The sequence below is a fragment of the Xyrauchen texanus genome, chromosome 41 (assembly GCF_025860055.1).
Source record: "Xyrauchen texanus isolate HMW12.3.18 chromosome 41, RBS_HiC_50CHRs, whole genome shotgun sequence".
Taxonomy (NCBI): domain Eukaryota; kingdom Metazoa; phylum Chordata; class Actinopteri; order Cypriniformes; family Catostomidae; genus Xyrauchen; species Xyrauchen texanus.
Genome location: NC_068316.1, coordinates 26,152,045 through 26,160,994, shown reverse-complemented (window position 1 = coordinate 26,160,994; position 8,950 = coordinate 26,152,045). Strand labels below are relative to the sequence as shown.

Here is an 8,950-nt window from a genome sequence, read left to right as displayed (position 1 = left end):
AGATCGAGGACCTCAAGAACAGCTTCGTGAGACGCGCCTGAACAAATACACTCGCTTTTACGCTTTCAAAATAAACACTAGCTCAAAATAAAAATAAATAACTCATATGAATCAAGATATAAGTTGAACTAGTACCTATAATCTGCTGTAAGTAATCTAGTGTCTCACAAGGTTTATTTATATTGTCCAGGCACATCGGTAGCCGTCTCATAAACAGCACGCGTGTCCAGACAGAGGTGAGTGAGATGTTTCATGTGTTCATTTGCTCATATTTATTCAGTTTTGGTAAATTACGAAATTATAATTAATGTCACGGTGATCACATAGTGGCTCTGTTATTAGAAGTCGTCTAAATGACTAGTCTTTGTATTTATGAAGTTGTCAGATTGAGTATGAGTTGCAGGCTATCTTAAGCTATGTGGATGACTATAATTTGCTTTTCTTAATTCATCTCCTTTTAATTAATCACCTCACAAACAAAGCACACAAGTGTACTTTCTGACTATTATTTATTTGAGAGGACAAAGGAAATCGTCAGTATCCTGCCATACAGTTTCTCAGACTTGTCTAACTGTAAGTCTATTTGTTATCATTTTAATTATAATGAAATAGTATTCAATTTGTATTTATATATATATATACACACATACAAATTGAATACTATTTCATTATAATTAAAATGATAACAAATATATATGTATGTGTGTGTGTGTGTGTGTGTGTGTGTGTGTGTGTGTGTGTGTGTGTTAAAATATAGACACATCTTATACAAGCATTTATATAAAATGTTAACATTTAAATATAAATCACTGAAAAATAATGTCATTATTTTCCAGCTGACATTCTATATAATTTTCCAAATTAAGACTCCATTTATTTATATTTTTGGCTTTCATTAAATTATGGGCAAAGTCGTGCACAATTATAGCTTGCTTGTACTTGTCAAATCAATTTAGGAGTTTGCCTTTTGTTTTTTCATGTTCTGTTTGTGACCATGTTTTGTCTCCGTTGTAAAGATAATTTTGTATAGATGAAAGGCGAAGAAAGCAATCCAATTGCTTCTTATAGTAATAAGATTCCCTATAATAGACCAAGTTTGAGACATCAGTTTAAATTCAAACCGCTTACACATTTCTAATGGTTAGCTTGTTTCAACTGGCATATTACACCCTTACTTCCCCACAAAGCCAAAGCGCACCAACTAAGCTAACACATTTTTTTTTAACATCTAGCCATGTAGATCACAAAATGGAAAGTGTAGTTACAGCATTTTGCCTTTGTATGGCAGGAACGAAGAGTGGTTTACTGAGGGAAACTTAAGTTTGCACCATTAGTTTTTCTGAAGATATTGTCCTTGTTTTCTCTGCTTATCTTTGTTTTTAGCTCAAGGTCTCAGGACCTCTAATAATGAACACTGCCTGTACAATAAATGGAGAAGGAAATGAAATATTGCAACTGCACTATTTTTCTCTTGTGTGAAGAGTGGATAATTGAAGATAACTGGTCTAAAATTAAAGTGTGAGGATGTTTGAGAGTTCTCAAATGAACCTCACTGTGATGTGCTGAAATAAAATTGTGCAGTGACTGATCTTATAACTACTATTTGTAAAATACTTCTGATTTTGCAGGCTATATTTCTGGCTTATTAAGAAATGATGACTGCTGTAGGCTATTTTTGGAACTTGGATGAGTTGTAGTTCAAGATGTCTTTATTGGACTGTAAACCTGTGATGAGAACCTTGATCAGATATGTTGGTGTGGCTCTCCATGACCAGGGAATAGTTAAAGGCATAGTTCACCGTAGTTCTTATTGTTCAAAGTTCACTTCAAGTTTGTTAGTCCTTTTGTTTTTGGAATTTCCACTGTCAGCTCTTTGCAGATAACAAACTAAGCCATCAGCATCAGCTTTATTAGAAACGCAAGCCTCACTTTAATCTGAAAAATGTGTATCTCTTGCTCTTTTCATCTCTGATGCATGAAGAATGGATCTATCTTTGACCCACAGAGATCGATGTTGTCTTTATGACGTATGATTGTGAAGAGATGTTGTGCTCAGCGGGGTTGGAGGGTGAAGATGAGGTTGATTTAAAGGGGGTTTGGTCCTCAACTCTGGTTGGAGAAGGTCACAGACGTGTGATGTTTGCAGATGGAACTGGCTTCAAGTGGAAATGTCATCGGCGAGTGGTGGTGGGTCAGAGCAACAGGCTGTGAAATCATGTCAACTCATTCAGAAACCAGTTAACAGAGGGAATATTTGTTGACATATTGCTTATGTCAGTTTTCTGTACAATGTCATTAGTTGAGCCTTTAAGCTCTGAAGGTGTTTTTAAAGATTTCCTGTTTCTGTGGCATATCCAAAATTAAAGGCTTAAAATAAAAAAAGAAAGGAGGGGCAAGTGTTTGGTATCATTGTAATGAAAACGTAATAAATAAATAAATTATATAGATTATAATACATTCAAAGAATCTCATTAGCCTAAGAAACTGCAAAAAAATCACATAATTTTTTTCTTATTGTTCTTATTTGAAATTGTATATATATGGGTGTAAATAAGGTGCTTTTGTTTTGTTCCAAATCATGTCAACTGTATCTGAGAATGTATTTATTTTTTATTAAAAAAAAAACAAATTGTGAATACGACAAAGCATTACAAAAATAATTTATCATAGTGTACAAAAATGTCTCTGTGTCCAAAAGCCTCTCCAAACAAATAAAACATCATAATTATACATAATAATTAATTACACATGTGAACACCACAGTGACTAAAGGTTTGCATAGCATGCAGACATGATTTTAATAATGAGATTTCACAGAGTGAGTGGCTGTTGACTCAAAGAGTCTGCATCATTGAGTCTCTGTCATTTACATGGCGCCATCTCCTGGTGAACATATGTAACATTGTGCTTCATGTGAATTATCTAATGATCTAAGCATACGATTGATTACCTTGTGTGTGGGCTCCTTTGAAAGATAATCGCCTCCTCGAAGTAATGGTGATATTTTATGTTCTGTTTGTTTTAAGTTATAAGCAAAAATGCAGCATATAAGCAACACCAACATAATTATCAAATACATATACTTAGGTATATTTTTGTCTGTGAGTTAAACAAATTGACTGATTGTATTCTACTCTTTGAGAGCTTTCCAACAACATATGACACATTTGACACATTGGCTATTTGATCACTTTGATGTTTTTACTGTATTTTTTACTAAACTATGAACAGTGTAAAAAATTCATAACAAATTGATAAAAAACTGAACACTTCTGATTTGTCTGCAAATTTAAAACCACTTTCGGTCATAATGCCTGCACTGGAAAGTGGAGCTTCGCATCTTTCAAACAATACCTATTTTGAGTTGGTCAAGACTGTAGTTATTAATATTAATATTAATAATTTTTGGATGACTAGTGGAACATCTTGTCCCATTTGTACACCGAAAAAAATTTAATTGAATTTTTTCAATTGTGGTGGTGGGGGGTTACTATGAAATGTGAATTACTTTCACCTACATAACAACACATGTTAGACCAACAATAATCCCCACTAGCCTAACAGTTGTCTGAACAAATTCATGTTAAATAATTTTACTGTTTTGCGAGTTCCCAATATGAATCACAACATGAATGAACACTATTAGTGTTACAGGCTTATTTTGTTTTTGCTGTTCATTAATTTCATTTATGTTGTTATTTTTATATTTTGACTATGTCAATTGTTGTGTGGTAAACTTTTTTTTTTTTCAAAAATTTTTTTTTCTCAATGACCGTTTAGGCAATCTTTGAATTTAGGCAATTCTAAAGAAATACATTGATAAAATACATAATATGCTGAATGCGTTGTACATCACTTTGGATTGAAGCATCAGCCAAAAGAATGAAAGCAATGGGAATATTCTTATTTGAGTTGTTCATTAGTGCTTGATTTTCTATATTTGGTTTCCTGAACTGTTTACACTAAAGCTCTGACAGGTTTTGTGGATTTTACGGGTTAAATTAATTTTGACATTGACTTGCCTTCTCTTATCTCTGGCTGACTCTATTTTTCCCTATTATATTTATTTACATTTTAAGAAAGATCTATTAGGAATTGACTGCATTTTAATATTTATAAATCCTCCCGGGTTGTGTTTGTTCACACTTTACTCAAATCAGGAAAAATTAAAATAAATCACATTTTTTAAAACCATATGTTCTTTAGAAGTATTGTAAATTCTAAAGTTCATGCATGTTAATATAGTAATAAAGATGTCTAGTGCAGACAAAGGAAGTACTGGGAAACAATTAATGTCATCCTCAGGGAGAAAAGGAGAAGAGAACAGAGCCATTAATAAAAGGATAGAAAGTAGTGCAGCTAACTTGAAAAAAAGTGCAGTATAAATATATGCAATATATTAACCCTTGTGCATCAATTTAAAAAAGTTACTCCGAGGTCTTTAGAGGACAAAAATGTCCACGTCAAAAAAACTGCCAAAAAAATATTAAATTTGAATATTATTTTCCACTTGATTTTTTTTTTTAACCAACTTCAGTCCTGATCATAACTACCAAATATTCATTCATTTTCAGGATTTTAACCCTTTAAATGCCAGTTTGTTTACATAATGACACAGCTGTTTTTTTTTACACACACACACACATTTCTCAATACACACATACAAAACACACTCTGATATCCATACTAACACACCCACACAATTTAACTGCATCGGTTATTCAAATGGCCTGCAGTGCTCTATAATACAGCAAACAGAAAATAGGAAAAAATAATTTATTTGCTCCATAGGCTGAACATCTGGGGGAAAATATAAAAACATTATAATTTTGAAGCCAGGGCTCCAGAATGAAAGCATAATATCATAGAATTCATGACTTTATGCTTTAATGGCACTGGGATCAAATCTTGCAGTTTTAATGTGTTTCAATGGGGACATTTGAAACTGTATACAGTTTATTATAGATGCATTATAGGAACTGAGGTTGAAATATCAAACTTCTCCAAAAAATACACACCTTTGGCATTAACACAGCCAAAATGATCTAAAAAGTCAAAAATGTCCCGATGGTCACACAAGTGTTAAGATGTATTTATGTATTGTTATCCTACGGCAGGGGTCAGGAACCTTTTTTCACTGAGTCATTTTTTTAATTTTTGGTTGATGCATTTTTTCGAAAGAACATACCAAAAACAAATAATTTACTGTTTTCCACAAAAAAAATGCAATAAAATGTTTATTTTGCCCATAGACTACTCAAAATCAAAGAAATATGCAAACAGTAATAGGTAACATGTTGCAATATGGAATTGAGTTTGTTCGGGTCTGTAAATTTACTTAATTTTACAATTGTTCATGAAAAATGTAACTTCCCTTTTGGGCTGGGCGATATGTAAAAAATATTTTAACAATAATCGCATAAAATATCGCAATATCTGATTATATGGTCAACTAGGGGTGTGCGATTATATATCGTCTACGATAATATCGCAATTGTTGTTCTAACAATATGCGAAATGACATTATCGAGTATGTCACTCGTTTTCAAAAAACAATCAAAAAGCCATATTAAGTGTCCACAAATTCACTCCATGATGCAGCAAAGTAGTATATACTACTGCACATGCGCATTCAGATCGTGATGTTGCACATTGGATTGTAGTGTGTATAACAGAAGTTAAAAATGAGTGAAGAAATGGCGAGAGGAGAAGATCATCAAACATCAACAACCTCACAACCCACACTAGCTTAAATTGCTAGACGTTGTTTGTCATCAATAGCATAAGGTGGTTTGGTTTTGACTCTTATGATAATATCATATTTTTACTTCTTGCTTTTATGCTGCACAGTTCACCTTATAGCAGAGCAGTGTTTTGTATTGTTCTTATATGAATGATTCAGTTTAAAATAATAAAGATGCTCTTTTCCTTCAATATATTGATTTGATTAATAATATCAACAATCAATATTATCATGTTATGCTATTAATATGTTGTAAGAGGGAACTAGTACAATTTAAGCCTTCATCTAAATTTTTTTTGAAGGATGCAAAATATCGTCTGTTTATCGTTATTGGCAAAATCCCAGAAAATATCGAGATATAATTTTTTGTCAATATCCACACCCCTATGGTCAACCCCCAAGGTTGAGGAATATTTTTGCTTTAAAAATTAAAATGAAACATGGAAAACTAAAACTTAGACATTTCTAAATTCAAAATGCACTTTAAACGAAAAAGCAATTAAAATAACGAAGTGATTTAAAAAATCGTATATTTATCCACCTCCCCAAATCCTAACCTTTGCCAATGGCCCCATTTGCCATCATGCAAGTATCCGTCAAGGACACTAGGTGAAAAATTACTAATAACCAACAAATTAAGAACAAAAGACAATTATAAATGTAAAGATAATTATAATAATCATCATAATAAATAAGCCCTTGTGTTCCCAAAAAATGCTGCCAAATGTGTGTTCTTATCGAATGTGTTTGTATTGCATTTTGGTAACAGTTTATGCTACCAAAAGAAAATGTTATAAAATTTTAGGTTCAAGGTGAACGTGTTTTGTATTACTTTATGATTTAATCACTTTCATCTTTGTTTTTTTTATACAAAGGTCCCTGTGTACTGAACCTGTAGAGTTGCGTTCCCAATGTGTAAGAGTGAACTGCTCCATGGAATTAAAGTGAAACTTGCTGTACCTCACGAGATGATCGGAGATCATTTGTAGCTTTCTCATAGATTATATTATTCTTCCAAACAGTAGTCAGTTGAATGAAACATAGAAAAAGAAGTGATAACTCTGTACATGGGCTTGTTTCACGAGACAGGGTCCCGATGCACGCCTCTGAACAAACAGAGAATCGGACACAAGCACTGAGGGCTTTTATTTTGTCTGTTCTTAAAAATATATAAAGTGTGTTTCTTCAAGTGCATCTATTTGTCTTACAGCATCACTCTGAGACGTCTTACAGGTCACCCACCTGTTGTGGATAGATTAGCAAAATGACTCGTGCATGAATACATTTGGAGCTCATGAACTGAATTGAGCCTCGTCGCATTTTGCGTGTGGCGGGTGCTGTATCACACCCTGGGTGCACATAAAAAATAACTAACTTTCATAAAATCGCTGGTAGAAAATGCTCTTAACAGCTAAGATCTATAGTTATTGGGAAACAAAGCCTTGAACTCTATGAATGTGTGTGTCTTGGAGAAGCGCTTTCATTGCACTCGTGAACAGCAGAGCTCACTGCACACATATATCAAATCAGGCGCACATTGGCAGGTTTTCTTCCGTCTTTTCTACAAAATATATTCACATTTCGTCAAACACGCATCTAATTTCTTGAAACATATCACTCCGAGAAGTCTTACAGGTCGCCTTCCACAGTGGCTGATACATCAGCAAAATACTCTGCATGAAAAATCCACATTTGGCGGGTGTTCATTTCAAACCTTGTTCACCAGGAGTAGGCTGTACGACAAATTCGGAAGGAAATCAAAACAGTGTCATGGACAAGTTCCACTAGACGTCAAAAGCTCGGCATTAGACTTGGTGTGACCAAGATCCCTAATCAAGTTGTTGAGGTCTTTTTGGTTGGTAGTATGGGTTTCTCTCCTCAGCTCCAAATCAGAAATTGGAAGGGTCCACCATGCAGAAGTAGTAGTTGCTTGAGTGGTCAGTGGGTTCCCGCAAAATTCTTGGGGTAGCGAACTTTATGGCTCTCTTTTCCCCTCTGTACCATCTTAAAAAAAAACCATTTATTTCACACAAGACTAATGTTTAACATTTTTCATATATGATATACTGTATTTTTTCAATAACATTGAAAATTTTGAAACATTTTAAAATTAAAAACTTTTACAATTTAAAAAATGAACAAACTTTATAACATAAAATTCCAAGCAACAATTGTCCAACTTACCTTCCAGAGAAAAAACTGCATTTTTTGCAGTGAAATGAGGTGCCCAGGGTTTGTCTTAATCCTCGACAGGCATGCCGAAATATGCCTTGTAGGCCTCACATATCTTAGCAGATGCTTCCACTGAGTACTTTTTCACTCTTGTCTTGATAAATTGGCCGCAGACATAGCAAAATGTTTCTGCCGGATGCTTGCAGCCTCTTGATGCCATCTCAGAAAAATGCAGATATGTATCCACTTCAGCAGCTGGAACTAAACTGAACTGGTGGGATAAACTCCCCAGTATTTATATTAATATTACTGGATATATTACTGGAAAGTTCTAGAAGGTTCTAGAAGTTACTCCAAGTTTACTCAGCACTGAAACTATCTGGAATGTTCTGGAAAATAGGTACATTTCAAATTATCACTGTCCTGGTCACAAAAGCAAAGTTATAAAAATAGCCATTTTCTATATTTTTGAGACATAAGCAATTATGAAATAACACTTATTACCCAGGAGCCAAAAAATAAATAAAAAATTGTTGCACAGTGTAATCATTGGGCATGACAATCAAAAGAATGTTAAAAAAAGATACATTTATTTTCTACACCACACTTATTTATATACTATGTTCTTTTTACTTTTGAATGTATGATCTGTTGCATCATATGTCAGCTTAAGGTTTTACCTTACAGTTATGGATGCACTGATCCGATACCTGAATCTGTATCAGCTCTGATTCGGAAGCTTTTAGACAGAACGTGTGTCGGTTTGACGAGCCCGATCCAAATCCGATACTGTGTGTTAGTCATGTTCGTTAGCTCCAAAAATGACATAAAAGAACCATTAAAACACAAAGTAGTTCATATGACCTGTGCATTTTATTCAAAGCCACTTGAAGTGTGATAGCTCTGTGAATCGCAAAAGGCTGTGTTTAATAAGTAAATATATAGTATGTGCAGCGCCAGCGCATTAGTGAATAGTGCTGCTCTGTTGACACAAACTCACGCACAGGCTGGTGATGCACTTGTGGCTATTTTTAG

At 33.9% G+C, this 8,950-nt stretch overlaps 1 protein-coding gene across 1 annotated transcript in view; it reads left to right on the top strand.

Moving 5' to 3' along the window:
- The first annotated feature begins 204 nt into the window (after positions 1 to 204).
- LOC127634181 (phenylalanine--tRNA ligase, mitochondrial-like) overlaps positions 205 to 8,950 on the top strand; it is a 224,718-nt gene continuing 215,972 nt past the window's right edge. The window contains exon 1 of the mRNA XM_052113618.1: positions 205 to 236. The gene's annotated coding sequence lies outside the window, so the exon portion shown is untranslated. The remainder of the gene's footprint in view (positions 237 to 8,950) is intronic.